At 44.5% G+C, this 23,335-nt stretch overlaps 1 pseudogene; it reads right to left on the bottom strand.

Annotated features, from left to right (window-relative positions):
• Positions 1–7,003: 7,003 nt before the first annotated feature.
• LOC125755733 (actin, cytoplasmic 2-like) overlaps positions 7,004–23,335 on the bottom strand; it is a 138,326-nt pseudogene continuing 121,994 nt past the window's right edge.

Here is a 23,335-nt window from a genome sequence, read left to right as displayed (position 1 = left end):
CGGGAGCCCGGGGTGCGCGGCGGGCGGGCTGGCGGGTGGGCGCGGGGCGGGCGTGGGGAGCGCGAGGCGCCGCCGTCGGCCCCGCCGTCCGAGTGCGGGTGCGCGCTCTGCGCCCTGCCCGCGGCGCCCTGGCCCCCGCGCGGAGCTCTCCGCCCGCGCTCCGGCCGCCGCGCTGCGGACTGAGACCCCGGGCCGCCCGCCGCGCCTTTTAGCCGCGAGCGGGCGCCCCCTGCCGGCGGCGGCACCGGGAGGCGGCGGGCCCGGGCGGGCGGGGCACCGGGGGCGCGTCCCGGCTCCGGGGGCCCGAGCTCTCCGGAACCCCGCCTGGGGGATCCGAACCTTCGGGGATCGCGGAGCGGGGGCGAAGCGGCTTGGGAAGTTCCTCGCATCGTCTAACCTGTCTCACTTGCTGCCTCCGGGAATTGGCTCCTCGCGTCGGATCGCTGCGGAGCCCGAGTGCCCGGGGGTCCCTTCAATAGATACCCCTGGTCCCAACGCTGGGGACCGGAGCCGGGTCCGTCCCTCTGCGCGCTGCGGCCTCTCCCGCGGCTCGCCCCGGCCTCCCACCCCCGCGCCCGGGAAGGGGCGCTGCGGGCCGTGGACACCGCGGGCCCTGGCTGCGGAGGGAGCGCAGCAGCTCGTCTCAGAGGAATCGTGTTGAAGAACGGGAAGCCTCCAGCCCGGGACTGGACTGGCCTTGCTTCCTCCAGTATCCGCGGTGCTAACGCCGCTCACCTGAGGGTCCGCCCCTGCCCTCGGAAGCCTCGCCGCCCTCCAGGCGGGCCGGGAGCGCCCCCAGAGGCCGCCAGGACACCTGCGCCGCGGGGCCCACGCTGGGCGCCAGCGCAAACCTGATCCGCTCAGGCTCAGCGCCTACCCCTGGCTCAGGTCTCCATCGGGACACCCCAAAACTTGACCAGATTAATTCCCTTGTGCTCAGTCGGAGTGGGATTTCCATCCCATATAACCACTGAGTCCTGACCGGCAAGTAGTACATCCTTCCTCGTGAAATGCACGTGCATGCCCCCGCCTCTCCACTCGGCCAGGGGCTGAGATGTTAAATGAACTCCCTGACATTTATAAGCCCAGATGCTGATTTGATTGCAAATTTGAGAGTGCGTTTCACTTTAAAGTCCTAAAAGGAAACTTCATACTTGAGGTTTAAAAAATCTAAAAAAAAAGAAAAAAGAAAGAAAGAAAGAAAAGAAAAAGGAAAAAAGAAAAAAAAAAAACACAAATACAAAAAATGGGGGGAAAAAAGACCTAAAAAAAAAATCTGACCCAAAGTCATAAATCTCTATCCTCAGTGTGACCACCTCAAAAATAAAAGCTCTCTGAAGTATTCTTCTTCTCTATTTTTCTATTGTCCTGATAGACTTTCCTACTTTCTCCACACAATTTCTTAAACTCCTGGTTGTTGCTTCTATGTTGTTTATCAAAACAAAACAGAATGGATATCACTCTCAGGCCAAACAGACCATCAGCTATTTGGTTGTGACCCTTTCCCAGCCAGCCTCCTAGTTATTTCTCTGGCTTATTTCTAGCTGTATGAATCTGTCCATTTCCACATCACTATGTCTGGTCCTAGTTATTTTAAAAATAACCATACATTCAAAGAGTTCAACACTCTCCATACACATTGTCATGGCATTCCAATGTGGCTGGCGGGTAGATTACAATGCTCTTCTCATGTGGGTAAGGGGAAACCAAGTTCCAATCCCCATCCAGTCTACACCCCAGTATAGTTCTGAAAGTGCGTGTCTCATACCACCATTTGACATCAAATCTGGTTCCAGCTTCAGTTTGACTCATATGGCTCTTTAATTTCCTTTTTTAAGCAGCACACTTGAATATACCTATATGGTGTGACAGGAGTAGGACATGATACAATCCCCATTCCACAATGGTGATGGGCACACAGCTTCTTTTTTAAAAATATTTTATTTATTTATTCATGAGAGACACAGAGAGAGTAAGAGACATAGGCAGAGGAAGAAGCAGGCTCCCTGCGGGGTGCCTAATGTGTGACTCAATCCCAGGACTCCGGGATCACGACCTCAGCCAAAGGCAGATGCTCAACACCTGAGCCACCCATGTGCCCCAGGCACATAGCTTTTAAAAGACTCTCCATGGTACAGAATGAAAGGGAGGGAGTACCCACAGCCCTTGCAATGACTGGGTTTTTTGCTGATCCAGGCACAACACAGCTGGAGAATGGATGCCATAAACAGAGGAGAAGGGACAAAGAAAAAAAAGGGGGGTGGGTAGGCGACTAGACTTCAGTTTGACATGAGGAGGGAAGATGGAGATTGCTTCTAACCAGCAATAAAATAAAATAATGCTCTACCAAACTTTTCTGGAGGAGTATCTATTTTGTTCTGATTCCCACAACAATCTTAGAGGCAGTACTCTGCTCTGACAAAGAGAAAATCAAGCCTCTGAGAGCTTAGCTTGTGTGGCTTGTCCAACCCATGCTAGTGACAGGTAAGGGCGACAGTCCCACCCTCCATCTGACTCTAGATGCACATCTTTTCCACGACACCATGGCACCTCCAGATGTCTCCCATGAGATTTTCAGCAAAAGCATCAGGATCGAAGCAGACAGTACAAGTAAAAGTATGTTTTACACGCCCCAGGTCCAGTACAGATTTATCAGAGACAACCTCTTTATCATCCAAATGGTGAGTAATTCTTGTTAGCAAACAATTGCACAATGATGTCACATTCACCTTCTTGAGGTTTGGAAGATGCAAGAGAGAGGGTTGGTTACATGTCCATAAATCCATCATTGCCTGAAACATGCTTCCTCTGGGCAGAAGTTCTGATTAGTTTCCACTGCGAAGCGGTGCCAAAGCAAGTTCTCTTTTGTGCAAATATACTAAGAATTAGTAGAACAAAAAGGATTAAGATGTCCGATACATGACCTAGCCTATGAATTGTGAAGATTCTGAGAATGTTTTGATTGCTGGAATAGGAAAGCCCACAGACCTCACCGTAAGTTTCTGTCTAGGGTCCCGGCCATTAGACAAAGGTACTGTAAATGGAAGCAGCTAGATATTCCAGTTGATCACCTACCACTTGTCAATGGGCAGAGGACTCGGGCTAGATCAAGAGAAATCATCCATTAATCTATTCTTTTATATGACCTTCGTTGAACAGCTGTTTTTGCATCAAGCAGTGTGTTAGAATCTAGGGATGAAAGGTGACTGAGGCTCAGGCCGCCCCTGGCCTCAAAGAGCTTACAGTCAAAGTGAGATCGAAACACACACACAAAAATTACAATCCGGAGCATCGTGCTATTTAGGCCGTAAGGCTACAGGCATCGTTCTAAATGCCGCCTATCTCTTCTCTGACTTTATTCTCTTTCTTTTCCCAAGCAGGTCTTTTACCTTCCTTGTGTCTTCTGTAGGCAGACATCACTCAGGATACACTCACTCTAATCCAGCAGAACTAATAAGTCTAGTTTGGGGAGAAGGCTTTAGTAAGCCAGAGTACAACAGAAGCTCAAAATCTTGAGCTTCAAGCACCAGTCTTCAAGTCACAGGTGGCAGTTTGAGAAGCTGGCTCAGGCACTAGGCCAGCAAAACACTCCTGGCCTGGCCCGGCCTCCTGTCGAGAGCAGAACAGGGCTGCAGTTCCGTGGGTACTACAGAGGCACAGGCCGCAGAGCTGCCATGCACAGAGCATGTCACACCAGCCACACATGCCTCAGATCCCATGTGTGTAGGTAGGTACTCGTGCTCAAAACTATTTCTGCAGTAAGCCTTTACTGAGCTCCTACTGCATACCCGGACTATATTCAGGGGCACAGACCTGAGGTCACCTCTGAAATGTCACGGACCAGCTGACAGCTGACAGGGGTTTTGCCATCAGCAGCCCAGCGGGCTACCCCTGGGTGAGGCACAGAAAGGCCCAGGATGATCCAGATGCCCAGCAAGACCCTTCTGTCCCCAGGAACACACACCTCTAGCTTGTAGTATTATACTACCCTGCATGACAGGCCTGGAGAAGGTGATGAAGAACAGACCCCCACCCTCTTTCCTCCTGGGTGGCACCCTCTGTCATACTGCTGACCCCGGCACACAGTACCCATGGGCACTGTGCCAACTCCCCCCACACCTGCACCACCAAACCTGTCTTCAAGGACGTTCTTGTACCTCCTTCTAGCTGAAGTGTAAGTGACTGAGATGGCTTCAGATACTCTTAACTATAAGCATGTGGTGCTTTTCAACTCACAAGGCATGATCTCGTTCACCTTCACAAACGATGAAGGAAGAAGACACACTATTATGCCCATTTTACAGAGGTATAAACTGAGGCTATCCCCCCAGCCCATGTATATACTGTTAGTAAGCGGCAGAGCCAAAGGGCAAATCGTGATACTCCCTTTGTAAACTCAGCGCTCTCTGCGTTTTAGGCCAGTCCAAAGAACACTTCTGTGAGTTACCAGCAATAAACATCAAGGGGGGCATTTCAGACCGAGCCTCTTTTATTTACACTTTAGAAAAGGCACCATTTTTTTTGCATCAGCTTTATTTTTTTTTATTTTATTTTTTATTATTTTGTGTTTTTATTTTTATTTATTTTTTTTGGAGCTTATTATTTTTTTTATTGGAGTTCAATTTGCCAACATAGAGCATAACACCCAGTGCTCATCCTGCCAAGTGCCCCCCTCAGTGCCCATCACCCAGTCACCCCAACCCCCCGCCCACCTCCCCTTCCACTACCCTTTGTTCATTTCCCAGAGTTAGGTGTCTCTCATGTTTTGTCACCCTCGCTGATATTTTCACTCATTTTCTCTCCTTTCCCTTTATTCCCTTTCACTAATTTTTATATACCCCAAATTAATGAGACCATATAATGTTTGTCCTTTTCCGATGGAACAGAATAGAGAATCCAGAAGTGGACCCTTAACTTTATGATCAACTAATATTCGACAAAGCAGGAAAGACTATCCACTGGAAAAAAGTCTCTTCAATAAATGGTGCTGGGAAAAATGGACATACACATGCAGAAGAATGAAACTAGACCCTTCTCTTATACCATACACAAAGATAAACTCAAAATGGATGAAAGATCTAAATGTGAGACAAGATTCCATCAAAATCCTAGAGGACAACACAGGCAACACCCTTTTTGATCTTGGCCACAGCAACTTCTCGCAAGATACATCCATGAAGGCAAGAGAAACAAAAGCAAACATGAATTATTGGGACTTCATCAAGATAAGAAGCTTTTGCACAGCAAAGGATACAGTCAACAAAACTAAAAGACGACCTACAGAATGGGAGAAGGTATTTGCAAATGACATATCAGATAAAGGGCTAGTATCCAAGATCTATAAAGAACTTATGAAACTCAACAGCAAAGAAACAAATAATCCAATCATGAAATGGGCAAAAGACATGAAGAGAAATCTCACAGAGGAAGACATAGACATGGCCAACACGCACATGAGAAAATGCTCCGCATCACTTGCCATCAGGGAAATACAAATCAAAACCACAATGAGATACCACCTCACACCAGTGAGAATGGGGAAAATTAACAAGGCAGGAAACCACAAATGTTGGAGAGGATGCGGAGAAAAGGGAACCCTCTTGCACTGTTGGTGGGAATGTGAACTGGTGCAGCCACTCTAGAAAACTGTGTGGAGGTTCCTCAAAGAGTTAAAAATAGACCTGCCCTATGACCCAGCAATTGCACTTCTGGGGATTTACCCCAAAGATACAGATGCAATGAAACGTCGGGACACCTGCACCCCGATGTTTATAGCAGCAATGTCCACAATAGCCAAACTGTGGAAGAAGCCTCGGTGTCCATCGAAAGATGAATGGATAAAGCTGTGGTCTATGTATACAATGGAATATTAGCCATTTGCATCAGCTTTATCACCAACTCTTTCAGCCACATTTGAGAAGCAAAGGAAGCCCATTTCTTCCTACATCCTTGAGGATCTGCACAGAAGTGGCACCCAAAAAGAAATTTTCCATGATTTTGTACCATTCAAATCAACATGCTTCTCTAATATAATTCATGAGCTATACTCAGTAATTATGTATACGATGTTCTTGAAAAGAAAAGGTGCAGTTGAGCTATTTCATGGGTTATATCCATCCCAGGAAGGAACCTCCATCCTCTGCTCTGGCTTCAAGCAGCAGCAGCCCCACAACCTCTTCCTCCTTCTAGAAGCATCCTTTCCTTGGCCCCCGACACTCAGGATTGTCCTGGCTTCTCTGCCTCTCCTATACAAAGTCTCCATCTTCTTTGCTTTCAGGGCCTTTCCGGCTCTCCATCTCTTCTCTCAGTGGAAGAACCCCCCCCCCATCCCCGGGGGCTCCTGCTGCAATAACCATGCCCCCAGGCCACCAACCCTCCCTTGGTCCCCGAGTTACCAAGTCACTGTGATGCTGCCCACCACAGGGCTTTTGCACCAGCTGATCCTTTTCCCCCACTCCTTTCTGCCTTCCTTCTTATCCTTCAGGTCCTATCAAGGTCCCCCAGACCCCTGCAGGCTGGCAAAGTGCCTCCTGCCTACCCACTCGAAGCACCATATGACTTTCCTTTATAAGCCCTTCTCACAGCTGCATGTTTGCACTTCTCTGGGTGTTTATCCATAGTGCTTGACTGGAAGCCCCAGTAGGCCAGAGACCATGCCTGGTTTCGCTCCCCTGTAGCCCAGCACTGGCATGTGACCTGACTCACACAGGGCACAGTAAACACCAGTTGAGTGCACATTAGCTGGGGGACGTCCTGAATTCAGTAGCACCAGGTTGGTAGAATGGGCATCTGCAGGAAGGAAGTGGAAGCTTGGACCTCTGTCCCTGCCACTCCACTCCTGCTCAAATCCTGACTGTACTGGACACCTTCCATGCCTAACTAGAGAGTCATTGTATCAGCAGACAGATGTCCTCACTGTCTGAGAGACACTCCTGCAAGCACAACTTAGAAAAACTAGGTTTCCTGGGGTGCCTGGGTGGCTCAGTCAGTTAAGCATCGACTCTTTTTTTTTTTTTTCCCTGCAGCACTTTATTTTCCTCACACAATGACGCGTTGCTGGGACCTAATGTTCTCACATGACAGTAGAAAACCAAAATTTGTTGTCATCTCTTAAAGAATTGAGAATTGTGTACAAAAACCTTACATAAATTAAAAGGATGGATAAATTTACAGTAGTAAATGCAAACCGTTTTCCAACTCAAGGCAATTAACCACCCACGGTGTTCTGGCAGGAAAACATCAGATCGGACAGGAAAGTGGGTCCTAAGGCTCAGACCTTCCCAACCCTGTTAGACCGGCAAGACAGAAATGACAACTGGCTCAGACTCTTGTCAGGCTCTAGAGAAATCCTGGAATAGGGGGCTCTTACATGTGAATACCCTGCACAGATCAAGAACCCGATGGTCTTGCACATTCTCCAAATCAGTAGATTTCTCTCCCATAAACACATTCTCAACCTCAGCCATGAAGTGACTGAGCCGCATGTGCTAAGGCTAAAGGGTTTAAATCAAAGATATGTACAGGGTATTAAACATATACCAAGGGAACAGTTAAGTTGGATACAAGGTCAAGATCAGCAACAAGTTCTACAATCCAGTGCTGATATCAGATACAAGCTTCAAGGACAAATTTCTTTTCAAAGGCTTCTTCCAGTTTCACGAGGCTAGCATGAGGTGTATACACTTGCCAGGGCAAACTTATACTTCGGAATTCACTCACGCAGCAAATGCTACACATCTGCGCCCAGTCCATTTAGAAGCATTTGCAGTGGACGATGGAGGGGCCCGACTCATCATACTCCTGCTTCTGAGCCACACCTGCTGGAAGGTGGACAGCGAGGCCAGCCTGGAGCCTCCGATCCACGCGGAGTACTTGCGTTTGGGAGGAGCAATAATCTTGATCTTCATCGTGCTGGGGGCCAGGGCTGTGATCCCCTTCTGCATCCCATCGGCGATGCCGGGGTACATGGTGGTTCCACCAGACAGCACCGTGTTGGCATAAAGGTCCTCCCAGATTGCCACATCACACTTCACGATGGAGTTGAAGGTGGTCTCGTGAATGCCGCAGGACTCCACACCCGGGAAGGAAGCTGGAAGAGCACCTCTGGGAAGCAGAACCGCTGGACGGTGATCACCTGCCCCTCGGGCAGCTCCTAGCTCTTCTCCAGGGAGGACGAGGACGCAGCCGTGGCCACCTCCTGCTCGAAGTCCAGGGCAACGCAGCAGAGCTTCTCCTTAATGTCACGCACGATCTCCTGCTCGGCAGCGGTGGTGAAGCTGTAGCCACGCTCGGTGAGGATTGTCATGAGGTGGTGGGCCAGGCCGCGGCCAGCCAGGTCCAGACTCAGGACGGCGTGGGGCGAGGCGTACCCCTCGTCGATGGGCAGTGTGGGTGATGCCATCCCCAGAGTCCATGACGATACCAGTGGTGCGGCCAGAGGCGTACAGGGAGAGCACAGCCTAGATGGCCACGTACATGGCTGAGGTGTTGAACGTCTCGAACATGATCTGAGTCATCTTCTCATGGTTGGCCTTGGGGTTCGGGGGGGCTTCGGTCAGCAGCACGGGGTGCTCCTCAGAGGCCACGTGCAGCTCATTGTAGAAGGTGTGGTGCCAGGTCTTTTCCACGTCATCCCAGTTGGTGACGATGTCATGCTCGATGGGGTACCTGAGGGTCAGGATGCCCTGCTTGGTCAGGGCCTCATCACCCACGTAAGAGTCCTTCTGGCCCATGCTCACCATCATGCCCTAGGGCTGGGGTCGCCCGATGATGGATGGGAACACAGCTCGGGGGCGCCATCCCCGGCGAAGCCCGCCCTGCACATGCAGAGCCACTGTCGAGAGCGGCGATCTCCTCTTCACGGCGATGGGCAGAGGTGGGGTCATGGTCAAGGAGAGCAAGCAGCGAGTGAGGAGCATCCGACTCTTGATCTCAGCTCACGTCATGATCTCAGGGTTGTGGGCATGAGACCGAGCCCTGCATCCGGCTCTGCACTGCGTGTGGAACCTGCTTAAGATTTTCTGTCTCCTGGGACGCCTGGATGGCTCCGCGGGTTGAGCGTCTGCCCTGGGCTCGGGTCCTGATCCCAGGATGGGGATCAAGTCTTGCATCAGGCTCCTTGGGCGGGGGGGGGGGGGGGGAGTCTGCTTCTGTCTCTGGCTCTCTGTGTGTGTTTCTCATGAATAAATAAAATCTTTAAAAAAAAAAAAAAGATTTTCTCTCTCCTCTCTCTCTGCCCTTCTCTACCTTATGTCTCTCTCAAAAAAAAAATCTAGATTTCCCATCTTGGACAATCAGTGCCATGAGTTTATTAATTGCAAGAGGATACTCATTTATTATTTCCAAGGTGATGAAGGAATGGGTAACAATTAATTGTGTGACCAATTCAGTTTTCTTTATTGATGACACACATCCTGTTTGTTGTTTCTTTAATTCATTCAGCAGGTGGGTGTTGAGGGCTTTGGGGTTTGCATATACCATAATTTCTCCAATCAGATCATGTAGCTGATTTGGTATAAACAATATTAGCCTCTGCTACCAGGGAGGAGTCCATGCACTCACATAATTTAATCATCATCTTGACCAACCTGTCCTGTCAGAAAGGCAGATTTAGGGACACTCTCCACATGGTCTCCTTCTCTTCTAGTCCATGACTCAACAATTACCCAAGTATATGTCAGGTGTGGGATTTTTCATTTGTTTGTTCTTTTTCCAGAAAGTTTGTATTCCAGTTAATTCCAAATACTGGCGACTCAAAGCAGTGCTCATGTGTTGTCCCTCACAGCTCCTGTGGGTCAGGAATTCACAAGCAGTTAGGTTAGGCACTTCTAGTTGGAGATCTCTCCTGAGATGCAGTCAGAAGGTCAGCTCGGGGGCGCTGTCATCTGATGGTTGGCTGGGGCGGGAGCACCCACTTTCAAGAGGATTCACTTGCACGGCTGGAAGTTGGTGTTGCCTGTTGGCTGATGGCCTCGGTTCCTCTCCAGCTGGGCTGAGTGTCCTCAGAGCATGGCGGTTGGCATTCCCTGCACAAAACAGAGCAGAAGACCCAAGAAGAAGCAGCACAGCCTTTTATGATGAGCCCTGGAAGTCACCTACCTCCTCTTACATCACATGTTATGGGTAACCCAGACCAACCGTGATTCTGCACAGGAGGCGACTACATAAGGTGTGAAAACCAGGAGGCACAGACCATAGAGGGCTGACCTGGGGGCCAGCCACCACAGGTTGATATGGTTGCCATGTCCCCGTTTTCCTGCCAAATCCCAGGTTCACTGACCAATGGTTTATTTCTCTTTGAATCTTAACTCTAAGCTCACTGCCCTTTCTTCCAGCTGAGGCCATGCTGCTGGAAAAGGCACACCACCTGCCCAGGCCCCAGAATGCCTCCTCCACAGGGTCACAGAACTTGACAGCCTACCCTCCATTGCCTTCTCTTATTTATACTGTTGTCTCTGCTGTCTGCTGTCTGTGTGTCCCACTAACCTGTGTGCTGAACATGTTTTTTTGCTAGGTTATGACTTCCTTGTTTGCTTTTCTGGCAAGGATCCTTCTTGTGTGCTCATAAAATATGACATATATTGTAGCTTATAAATGCTGTGCAGAGGCCCATCAAGGACAGATTCCACTTGCAGCCTCATTGCATTTAGCAGGGCCCCCCATGACAGCACCCTGTGAATGGAAATGATGCAATTTCCCTCCTCACTGCTCCTGTTGGCCTGGCCACCCCTCCTCTGTACACCTCCCTTAATCTAGAAGGCTCCCACTTGTTTTTGTTTCATTTTTCACCTAATTAGTTTGCTTCAACAAATGTTTTCTTGCAGCGTGTATTCCAATCTTATGCCACCTCCTCCTGGAAGTCTTCTCTGACTAGATCCTCAAAGAATTTTTTCCTGAAAATTCCTTTAACATCTATACCTGCATCACACCATTCATAATCATGTGTTATTGCTCCTGGCTTGATGGCAAACTCCTATTCCTCTTTGGTATCCCATGGAACCATGAAGGATGTAGAGAACACACCGGGCCTTAGAAATCATTTTTAAATATCTTAATTGACCTTCAACAAACAAATATAGGAGGCACAAGCGTGAGTAAGACTCAGTGTCTGGAATGATCTTTCAGAAGAATGATATTTTGGTGGCAAATTGCACAAGGCTTAATCATGTATCATCCACTGTAACGTGTGACTCATCTACATGGTTTAGTAAACTTTATATCAAATAGAAGTTCAAATGTAGCAGTTCAAATGTGGTCACTTTGCATATTGCAATAGTTAGTAAACTCCTAAATAAGGCTAATTAATCAAGCTGGATAGTCTCTTCAGGCACTTGTTTGCATGGTTTGCAGAGCCTAACATGAAAATGTCACTGGAATGTATTTTTTAAAAGCAAGATGTCTTATTATAACTGTCGGCAAGAAAGAAAATATGTAAAGTTTCAAATATCACAAGGAAAACTTGAAACTGCTGAGCCACCAAATTAGAGCTTCTTTGAGAAGAGAGACTGCCAGAGTTCCTCAAGGGAGGATGGAGAATCTCTCTGGCAAGCATGATCCTCTGCCCACTGCCCTCACTCTCCTGCTTTGCTCTGATGTCCTTCTGCTACTAGCCCTGAGTTCCACTCACTTATTTAAGATTGAATCATTCATTCAAGATTGTATCTCTGGGGTTCCCCCCCCCCTCCATTTTCCATATAAAATACACATCAGCAGAGAGTCCTTAGCCTTTTAGCTTTTCAGAATTAAGTTCCCTGAAAGCATCCACTGAATACACCCCACTTCCAGTCCAACCCTCCACCTAGAGAGCCTTCAGGGAGCCATTGGGCATGATTATACAGTTACAGCCACCACTGTCTTCTCAGGGATGTTTCCACCATGCTCCCTTTAAAACACATGGGAGCCTATAAACACATTTCACCTTTATGTGGAAGAATTATTACAGATGGGATTGGAGTGGAAAAGCCAGCAGATTGGATACAAATGAAATATAGGGGCGCCAAGTTGCTCAGTGGTTGAGTGTCTGCCTTCAGTTCTGGGCGTGATCCCGGGGTCTTGGGATTGAGTTCTGCATCAGGCTCCCCATAGGGAGCCTGCTTCTCCCTCTGCCTATGTCTCTGCCTCTCTCTCTCTCTCTGTGTGTGTCTCTTATGAATAAGTAAATAAAATCTTTACAAAAATGATAAGAAAGAAATATTACCTGACCTAAAAAGTCAGTTCAGAGTAGTACGAAAGAGAAGAAAAGAAACTCTGAGACACAGCTCCAAATCAATTAGTTCCAGAGGGAAGGATATGACTATGTGTGTGCCTGCCTGTGTGTGTGTGCATCTGTATGTGTGCATCCCTGTGTATTTGTATGTGTGCATCTGTGTGTTTGTATGTATACATCTATGTGTATACACATAGATGTGTGTGTGCATCTGTGCATGTGTGCACGTGTGTGTGTGTGTGATGCTTAATGCACAGGAGACACAAGCTTGCTAAGCTGAAGAGATAATAAAAGGTGTCTTAAAAGAGTGAAAATTTGAGCCAGACCTTGAAATAGAGGTATTGCAAGTGGAAATGGTGATCACAGGACCTAACCAGAGATACTGAAGTGAGGAAAGAGAAAGAGAGCTTTGAGAAGTTCAGGTTGGCTGGACCAAAGGATGTGTGAAATGCATTCACAGACAGGATCTTGGGAGGTAGAATTAACAGAACATGGTATATGTGTGATGGAAAGAGGCTTTTAAGGGGCCCCATGATTAATCTTTGGGCTTACCACAAGCCAGAGACTGAATCTGAGCACTCCCAAGCCCAATATCAGCCTGGAGTACTGAGTGTCCTAAGTCAGAGACATTTTCTGCCCCTTGCAGAACCAAACACAAACCCTCTTCAAATGAAAGCATCCCCATTTTAGGCTCTCACAATTTCCACAGTCTAAGGTTAATCAGACAGGAGATCACAGACCCTATGAAAGGCTAAGTTAACAACAGATTTCTCAACAACAGGAGGTTGAAAATGGTAGAATAATATCTTCAGACTTTGAGAAAAAATAACTATAAATTTAGAATTGCATACCCAAAGAAATTATCTTTCAAGAATTTGTAAAATAAAGCCATTTTCAGATAAATAGAACTTGAGAATACGTACTACCTACAGACTTTTACTACAGAAACTTCTTTAAAAAAAAAAAAAAGATTTATTTAATTATTTATTTTAGAGAGAGAGAGCAAGGGGGGTGGGGGTTGCAGAGGGAAAAGGAAAGTGTGTTCCAAGCACACTTTGCTCTAAGCATGGAGCCCAAAGCAGGGCCAGATCTCACAACCCCAAGATCATGACCTCAGCCGAAATCAAACCAGGTGCCTCACTATAGAAACTTCCAAAAGTATATCAGGAAGAAAGGCATGACCTCAGAATGAAGGTCTGGGAAGCAAGAAAGAATGAAGGTCTGGGAATCAAGAAGGAATAATGAGCAAAGGAAACATTTGGAAATATGTAGGGAAACTAAACAGACACCCATTGTATAATATAATCAAAACAATGTCTAATCATGGAGTTAAAAAAGACAACTAAAATACTGGATCACAAAAAAATGAAATGAAGTTGGGGTAATTGTGTTCAGAGGGTTAAAATAAACTTGTATTGTTCAGAGAAAGATTTGGGAAATTAATTTTGAGTTTTTCAATTAAGTATGGCAAAGTTTTAAGAGTAACAAGCAAAACTTAAAGTGTGTAGCCTTTTTCTTCTGTTTGTAACTTCTAAACCAATAGGAATGATTGCAACATTGATTTTTCAATTATGGGTGTATAAATCTGATAAAGTAGTAAATCTGTAGAAAATTTGAATAATAGAAATTTTTAAGTGTTCAGAATTTGCACAATAATGTTACACATACTGTAATTTGTAGAATGTTGCAAAACTGAAAAATATATAGCTTTAAACACCTATATTTAAAATTATAACAAGGGACAGCTGGGTGGCTCAGTCAGTTAAGCATCTGACTCTTGGTTTTGGTTCAGGTCATGATCTCAGGTTCATGGGATTGAGTCCTATGTTGGGCTCTTCACTGAGCATGGAGTCTGCTTGAGATCCTCACTCTTGCTCTCCCTCTGCCCCTCCCCCTGCTCTTGAAAGAAAGGAAAGAAAGAAAAAAAGAAAGAAAGAAAGAAAGAAAAAGAAAGAAAGAAAGAAAGAAAGAAAAAGAAAGAAAAAGAGAAAAAGTTATAAGATTGAACTTAAGCTGAATGTCCAATTAAGAAGTTAGGAGAACAAAAGGATAAATTATTTTTTTAAGATTTAATTTATTTATTAATGAGAGACACAGAGAGAGAGAGAGAGGCAGAGACACAGACAGAGGGAGAAGCAGGCACCATGCAGGGAGCCTGATGTGGGACTCAATCCCGAGACTCCAGCATCACATCAGGCACACCTTTAGCGCCAAAGGCAGGCGCTAAACTGCTGAGCCACCCAAGTATCCCCAAGAATAAATTATGTAAAGGAGAAAGTAAAGAAATGAGCAGACATTAAGGAAAAAGAACAAAGGTACAACAGAGAGTATAATCAAAAAACATTTGGGTTTATATTATATTATTGTAACCAAATCTTTAGTGAGATTTATCAAGATAAAGGGAAAGAAGTCACAATAAAGAGTAATGGGAATAAAAAAGAAACTACAACTATACAAAGAGCAGATATTAAAGGGAAAAGAGAATATTATGGATTATCATAATTGTTTGCTCATCATTATTTGATCTGTTCATAAATACAATGTTAATATATTTGAAAACTTCTATGAAATAAATTCCTGGAAAATTATAACTTACTAAACTTGACTCAAGAAGAAAGAGAAGGCCTAAATGGTCCTACAATTTTTAAAGAAGTTTAATATGTAGTTAAATATCTCCCCAAAAACAAAATAGCAGTTTAGCCAATTTTAAGAGTCAATCCAAAGAAAGATCATTCCAGTCTTCTAGAAGATGGAAATGAGGGAGTACTGCCTCAGTAACATTCTGTGAGGTTAACAGAGCCTCAATGCCAAAACTAGACAACAATGGTATGATGAAAGAAAATTGCAGATGATCTAACTTGTAAACACCAATACAAAAATCTAAATAGCAGAACAAATCAAATCCAGCCAAGTATAAGAATGAAAATATCTCTTTTCCAGATTTGCTCAATCCCAGGAATTGAGGCGAGGTTTAACATTAGAATATATGTAACTAACCACATTAATAAATTAGAGGAGAAAAACCATATGGCTTTCTCATTTGACTCAGAAAAAGTATTAGATACATGGCTTTAGGTTTAAAAAAAATCTTAAGAAACTCAAAACACAAGGGAGATTCCATGAATCTGCATACAGCAACACCTTTCTTAATTGTGAAATACGAGAAGCATGGAATGTCCACTCTCATCAGCCCACTACACTGGAGGCCTTGGCAACTAGCCTTTATTTCAAGCACTTGGCAATTTCTCTGCCTGTCAGTTGCACTGCTTGGCACATGAAAGGCAATCTTTTCCATGTATCTTAGTAACAAAACAACACAACTTTATTTGCTTAAGCAATCTTCCTTTCTAAGATCCTATAAGACACATGGTGGTAATTGATTTAATTATCTCCAGCTCCTATACATAATCTTGCAAAGCCCCTGTTCCCACATTATAATTCTCTCTCCTCTGGACATTTTCTATTCTTTAAATTTCAACAAAGGTAGTTACAGTGAGAAGAGGGGACAAAAGTCAAATGTGTACATTTTGCCCATTTATTCATGATGTGGGAAATATTTCAAGAAGTTGGTGGTCAGCATGATTCCTTTTCTCCATACTCTTTCTGGTACCTACAGTTCTTGGTGATTGTTCACTATCATTCATTCTTATGTATGGATCCCATTGTCTTTCAATAACCTGGACATTTCTCTTCACACAGAGCAATGAACTCTACCTGTATTGCTTTTAATAGTGGCATTGCCCAGTTGGAGAATCTGATTTTTTTTCATGTACCTTCAATTCAAATCACAAATTATTCTACTTCTACAGCTGGTTTTTCTAATATATATTTCAGTAAGAATAAAGTAATTGGCAAACATGATATTAATTAAAGGAACTTTTTGTAGCATGCTTGACTGTTCTTTTTGCTGGTATTTGACGATTATGTCACTATTTACAGTTGCTAAGGTGATCATGCGAGAATACTCAGTTTTAGAACACTTGGAGTCCAAGTTTGTGGCTCATAGCCTTGTGAATCACTCCACTTATAAATAAAATTAATTTGACACTGGGCCATTTCATCAACTTTACCTCTGGCAAGTTAAATACAAGCCAGTTGCATTCTAGCAATAATAAATGAGTTATTTGTTGGCCAAGCCTTTGTAGCAAATATCATTTAGCTCATTTAGAAACAGATAAAAATCACTCCACCAGGAAACCTAAGTCATATTGTATCAGGAAAATGGAATAAAAGAAACCCTCTTCTATACCACCACAGAACTGCTAAAAGCAAATCGAAATAAAATGAAGTCCAGGAGTTCCAACTATTTGTGGAGATTTAAGCTGCTACCTCGGATTGGAGGGCAACTAGAGACATTTGCCAAAATATTATGGCTTATATTCTTTATATCATCTACAAATAATAGAGACACACTCGGGCTAAATTAGGTAATAATTTAAACCAGTGTTCAAAATTCACTGGATTGAACAAAAGGTTGAATAACAAAGTCTCGAGAAAAATAGGACTCAGGAGATCTAAGGGCAGAAACATTTGACCAACTTCTATAGGACATCCCTTTTAGGACAAATCATCCCTAACCCTTTTCCAATTTGTGTCACTCTGTTCAAGAATCAAGTTCCCAGGAGGGAGTATCTGATTGGCTTAGATTGCAGGACAAATAGGCAGGATGCAGTTTCCTCTCCAGGAAGGGCAAGCATTGGCCCCTCTTTGTATTTGCTTTTAAAAAAAGCACAGTGGGGGGTACCTGGGTGGTTGAACCAGTGGCTCAGTGGTTGAGCATCTGCTTTCAGCTCAGGTCGTGATCCCAGGGTGCTGGGATTGAGTCCCTCATTGGGCTCCCCACAGGGAACCTGCTTTCTTCCCTCTGCTTATGTCTCTGTGCCTCTCTCTGTCTCTCATAAATAAATAAATAAAATCCTTAAGAAAAAAAAAAGCACAGTGGAAGACAACGATTTGAGATGCTTTCTTATTATATCTCCCTTTCCACAAAGGAAAATGAAGTGCTGTTGTCAAAAAACAGAATAACAGATAGGTAGATAAAGGCAACATGAGGTCATTGTCTTTGCAAGAGCCCCTGCACATCAGAAAATCTATTTGTCTACATCACATAGGTGGTGAAAAATGTTGACTAATGGTAAAAAAGAAAATTAAAATAATAGGAATGCTCATCAATAAGGGAGTAGTTAAATTAAGTATCATACGTCCAGATGGGAAATCTGGGTTGTCACTGGTCAGTGAAATTATAGGACACAGGAAGATCTCTAACATACATCCCTCAGTGAAACAAGGGAGTTCCAGAAGAGGATGTAAAGCATAATAATGATCATGTAAAAATTTTAAAAGATGTATATGGAACAGGAAAGACTCATAAGATCTAATGAGAAAACATCCCTATTTTTGTCTTCCACCAGTCCTTTAAAATAGATACAATGGAAAAAAATAAAAATAAAAATAAAAATATATAAAAGATACAATGGGAAAAGTTCATTCTCTACGTAGGGGAGAAATTCAGGTGGTGTCATGGCCTCTGTAAACTCGTAGGTAATAAACAAATCCTGTGATTGCTTTAAGTCATAAACACAGCATCAACTCAGCAACTGGAGATGTCTGGTCCTATATATTTAAAAAAATCCCAACCTTGACTTAAATTAGATTTTCTCACAACCTGTTCATGCTGAAGCCTGGTGAACTTGGAAGCCTGCAGACCTTGAAGCTCCTTCTTCTGTTCTCCTTCTGTATGGTTTTCCAACCCTCAGCTTTCTAAAGGATTCTGACCCCTCCAGGTTCAGAAGTAGAGAATTCTTGCCTAACTGGAGATCTTGTAGGCTGGCATCATTCTCTCCTGGGTGCTTTTGGGAATACCTCACAGGCCTCCTGTAAAGCACATGCAACAAATGTTGGCTGCATTTTGGTTTTTTTTTTTTTTTTTCTCCAGATGGCTATTCCCTCATGCTTGTTTCTTTGGGACTTGGAGCCATAGGGATTCATGTGGTTGGTATCTATTGCCCCTCTAGGTGGCCCTCATGGACACTATTGAAAATGACCCATTCTCTCTCCCATATGGTCCACATCTGGTCCTTGAGAAGCACTCATATACCCGCCTCCCACCCTCCCCACCTGCCATCTCTAGATGCGTACAGTGCACCCAGGTTCACCCTACTCCACTGCCTCTGGCTGAGAGAACCTCTTCATTTTTAGCTGTGTGTCAGAGGCTGGTCCCCTCACTCAGAAGGGCCCCATTAAAGCTCCCCCATTGGCTTGAGATAAAGGAGAATCATCTCCAAGCTCCCACCCTTAGGAGACAGGATAGATACTCAGAGCAACTTGAGTTACATCTTTTCAAACTAATCCTCCTGACAAGTACTCTCTAATCTGCAATGACCTAGCTCTACCACCCGCAGTGACCTAGCTCTTCATGTGAGCAGTTCAACCAGTTCTTGACCACCGATTTAAAAATACCTGCATAGTAATTTATATCAAATACCACTCCTTTGCCTTGTCTTTCTCTGTCTCTCTTTGTCTTTCTTTTTCACCACACACCCCTTGATCCAGTTTACCATCTTACTACTCATGCATGTGAGCAGGTGTGTATGTATAAAGTAATAGCAAAATGTGGAAGGACATACTCTGTCTCTATCAGGATCCTGGCATCAAAACTGGATACTTTGAAAAAAATTTGATAAAAGTACAGGTGGAATTTGGGGAAAGAATAAGATTTAGCGCAATGCCCAAGACTACTAAGAGCAAGGAACTATTATAATTCCCAAGCCTGACATAACCTGGAGAAGGTGGCTTTACGGACAAGATCACTTTGGCTTTTGGCAGAGATGCAACCAACTCATGGTAAACCAACAGGAAAGGAACAAGAGGGAATAAACACCCCGATGTCTTTCACCTTCCACATTCCCATCTCCTACAAGTGCCTCCCTTTGGCCAAGTCCAGCGAGAGGCCAGAGAGCGAAGGATCATTCATGCAGTCTGCAGAGGTCAGCCACCCAGAAGCCAGGTAGAGAAGGGTAGGGTGCAGATCAGAAGGGCAAATGGAAGCTGTGTAGAAACACATTCCAGAATGCTAATAGTATTTATCTCTCTGGAGAGAGAAGTGAAAATTGACTTTCACCTTGTAGTCTTTCTAGTTCCGTATTCTGCATTTGAATTTTTTGTAACAACCATATCTTGATGTATTCTTTTTGTAATTTTTTTTAAGTAAAAAATACGTGGAGTAGTTATAGTCACAACTCTATGATTTTAGATCATAGATGGCGCTGTGTGTAGTATCGGTGATGCTACTCTGTGAGTTTATTAGTTTCCAGCTAATGAGCTCAGATCTAGCTCATGACTCATGCCCTCTAGCTTGTGTCACTTAGTCGAGGCTTACTAGCGCTTTGAGCTGAGTACACTCCAGCGATCCCCAGAGTCAAGCACAGGGAATTGCGGAGTTCTCACACGGGAGTGTGACAGAAGTAGTTAGAAAAAAAAAAAAAAAGAAGAAGTAGTTAGAAATCACCCTTTGCAAGAGCAGAGTAACTGCCTCCAAGAATGTCTTGTCTGCCTCCTAATCTCTGTGACCCATGAATATGTTACCTTAGCATGAAAGAGGCCTCACAGATATGAATAAAGAATCTGAGATGGGGAAATTATTCTGGATCTTCTCGTTGGGCTCAGTGAAATCCCAAGGTCTTTAAAGGGTGGAAGAGGGGATGCCTAGATGGCTCAGTGGTTGAGCATCTGCCTTTGGCTCAGGGCGTGATCCTAGGGTCCTGGGATCGAGTCCTGCATCAGGCTCCCCATGGGGAGCTTGCTTCTCCCTCTGCCTGTGTCTCTGCCTCTCTCTGTGTGTCTCTCATGAATAAATAAATAAAATCTTAAAAATAAATAAACAAAGGGTGAAGGAGGGAAGCAACAGGAAAGTCAGAGAACAAGGTGTGACCACGGAAGTAGAGATCAGAGTGACGTGACCACAAGCCAAGGAACAGGCAGCCTCTAGAAGCTGAAAAGGCAAGGAACCGATCTGATGCTTCTGAAATTATAATCACGAATGTGCATAAGAAATCAAGGACCGAGGTTCGGTCAGAGCCAGAGCCTGAAGCCCAGGTGCTCATGCTTAGTGTGACAGTTTTTGGCTTCTTCAAACAGCAGGTAATACCAGCACTTGCAGAGTCAGGGGACACAAATAAAGACAGAGAATTTTTTAAATCTGCTTTGGTTTCTGGAAGAAATTAGATACTTGGAGCCAAAGTAGAGGAAATATTGCGGTCAGATTAAATTTGGCTAAAATGTATAGTCAGGATTAGTCCAGACTTCACCAAAGATGCAGAAGCACTTCTGAGACATCTGATAATCAGGAATGCCAATTACCATGAATCTCGGTGACTCACTCATTGACCGTTGATAGAGAGAGAAATGTAATTTAAGAAAATATTCCAGGGGGATCCCTGGGTGACTCAGGGGTTTAGTGACTGCCTTGGGTCCAGGGCATGATCCTGGAGTCCCGGGATTGAGTTCCACATTGGGCTCCCTGCATGGGGCCTGCTTCTCCCTCTGCCCCCCACCCCCTCTCTCTGTCTCTCATGAATAAATAAATAAAATCTTAAAAAAAAAAAAAAGAAAAAAGAAGGAAGGAAAGAAAATATTCCAAATGCAAAGTGGAAGTGCGATAATGAGCAGAATGGTCAGGTGCTCTAAAAGCTGCTTTTACCTACTTCCAATGTCACCATTAAAGCAGCCAGAGCTGCTGAGTCCAGTTTCAAAGGTTCCCAGAGACATGTTGTCCCAAATACACACAGGACACACGTCATTTCAGTTAAAGGCAAATAATCCTATGTATGGTAAAAGCCACCTGACATACCTAAGTGTATGTGGTGCACACAGGGTTACTGTCAACAGTGCATGTGTATCTTTGGGCCTCTGAAAGACTACTGGTATGAATTCCTGAAGATGAGAAGAGCATTTTCATCTTTGAATCTATAGTCTGTAACATAGTTCTCCCACAATTTGTGGGTATTTGATAGAATTTTTTTGATATAACCAAAATCTCAAAATTTATGAAGCTCCATCAAATCTGTACTGATCAAGCCAAAGCCTTCTCTCCTTTCATGTTGAAAATGAAAAATCAAAGGGAAAAAAGCAAATGAACAGCAACCTAACAATCCAAAAAAAGTAAGTGAAGTGATGAATAGAAGAATATATGGTAAATAAAAATTTATGGTTTTCCCATTCATACCAGCAATAATCTATTAACGATCAAAATATAAAGGATTCCATTTATAAAGCAATCAAGTCATAAATTATCTTAGAATAACTTTAATGAGGCCTACATATGGAACATTGTAAACCTTTAATTAGAACTTTATTTTTTTTTAATTTTTTATTTATTTATGATAGTCACAGGAGGGGGGGGGGCAGAGACACAGGCAGAGGGAGAAGCAGGCTCCATGCACCGGGAGCCTGACATGGGATTCGATCCCGGGTCTCCAGGATCGCGCCCTGGGCCAAAGGCAGGCGCCAAACCGCTGTGCCACCCAGGGATCCCTAATTAGAACTTTAAAAGAAGGTTTGACTAAATGTTGAAATACTTTATTCACCAAATACAAATTGCCCAGGAGCATTGGAATGTTGCTATGAATAACTGGATAGCTAGACAGGGAATTCTGTTCTCTTCCCTAGAGGTCCTGCTTCTCTGAGCAAACCCTGATTGCTACAAGGGGCTTATCAACATTGTCATCGTCAATGTCATCCTCAATATTATCAATCATAAAAGCATTGGTTTTCTCAGGTAATACTCTATGCGAGCCAAAGACTTTAAAAGGATTCATTTACTTTCTATTGACTTAATAACTAGAAAGGCAAATCTCATTCTCCCTATATTACAAATAAGAAAATAAATTGATTAACAGAAGTCCCTTAAGGAACAAGTGTCTGATGTACCCATTTTTCATTCCAAAAGTTACCACGAAGGAAAGAGGGAGGAAAGAGGGAGGAGTAACTAGCCAGGCAAACAGGTCTCCCACCTTTGTTTATCTGGAAGAAGTCAAGGGACCACCTTAGGTGGAGGGGTGGGGGGGAACATATGAGGGATTCAGTAAATCTAATGCATTTGTCTGCATAAAAATGCAATCTTTTGAATGTTTTGTTTTTAAAGGGTTGACCTCCCTCTGCTTTGTTAAACAAAATTCTTCTGATTAGTTCTAACCAGCCTTGAATTGGGGATCATTTCGCCTCAGGCAAGCTTAAAAGTAGAGCAAGTCAAAGCAAAGCATATGAGGGTGTGATTTTGCCTACGGTTTTCCTCATTTATTGATTTAAGCAACTCTTTCACTTCCCTGAAGGTCTGAGATACTAAAAGACTTTATGCAAGAAAACACCTGTGTGGCAGAGCCTCCCTGGACCCAGGAAAGCTGCACATGCTCCCTGTCACGGAGCTACCATCTGCACCACCCATCTGTGCTTGGAGGATCTCAGCTCTTGTTTTCTGTATCACAGCTGGATTTCTCATTTCATGCCTCATCCTACCACGGTGAGGAGAAACTCATGCAACCTCATGCAATGTCAGTCAGGGTCTCCCTCCCTTTTCCCTGGAGTTGCATGTAAGTGCAGGAAGTTTAGAGGGTGAAGAGCCTTTGGGGAGGTGTCATCAGACCCTTGGTTCATCTGTTCACACAAGTTCCCCACTGAGACAGCTCCTGTCCTTGACCACACCAACCTTCGGAATGGTGGGTCTCCCTGTGGCCTGTGTCACACTTAGGACAAAAGGACCATCTGGCTGCTCCAGCACGCCACGGTAGGAGGGAGAGGCTGGCAAAGAATGCCCTGAAGATGAAAACGTGGGCCAATAGGTCTCAAATAACATCCTGCACCTGCATATTATTAACCTTTGTTCTACTCGTTTCCATCTCTCGAGGAAGAAGTGTATCCTACCAGGACGTCAGCTGGGCCTTACATCTCTATATGTGCTCACGGGTCAGCAGCGGGCCCAAAGATACACGTGCATTGTTGACAATAACCCTGTGTGCACCACATACAATTAGCTACGTCAGGTGGCTTTCACCGTACATAGGACTCATGTCTCAAGTCAAAATCCCCCAAAGTGGACCCTACGATGATTACTGTGCAAGTGATGTATTGATTCTG

This window comes from Canis lupus, chromosome 1, assembly GCF_003254725.2.
Source record: "Canis lupus dingo isolate Sandy chromosome 1, ASM325472v2, whole genome shotgun sequence".
NCBI classification, from domain to species: Eukaryota; Metazoa; Chordata; class Mammalia; order Carnivora; family Canidae; genus Canis; species Canis lupus.
This window is presented reverse-complemented; position numbering and strand designations above follow the sequence as displayed.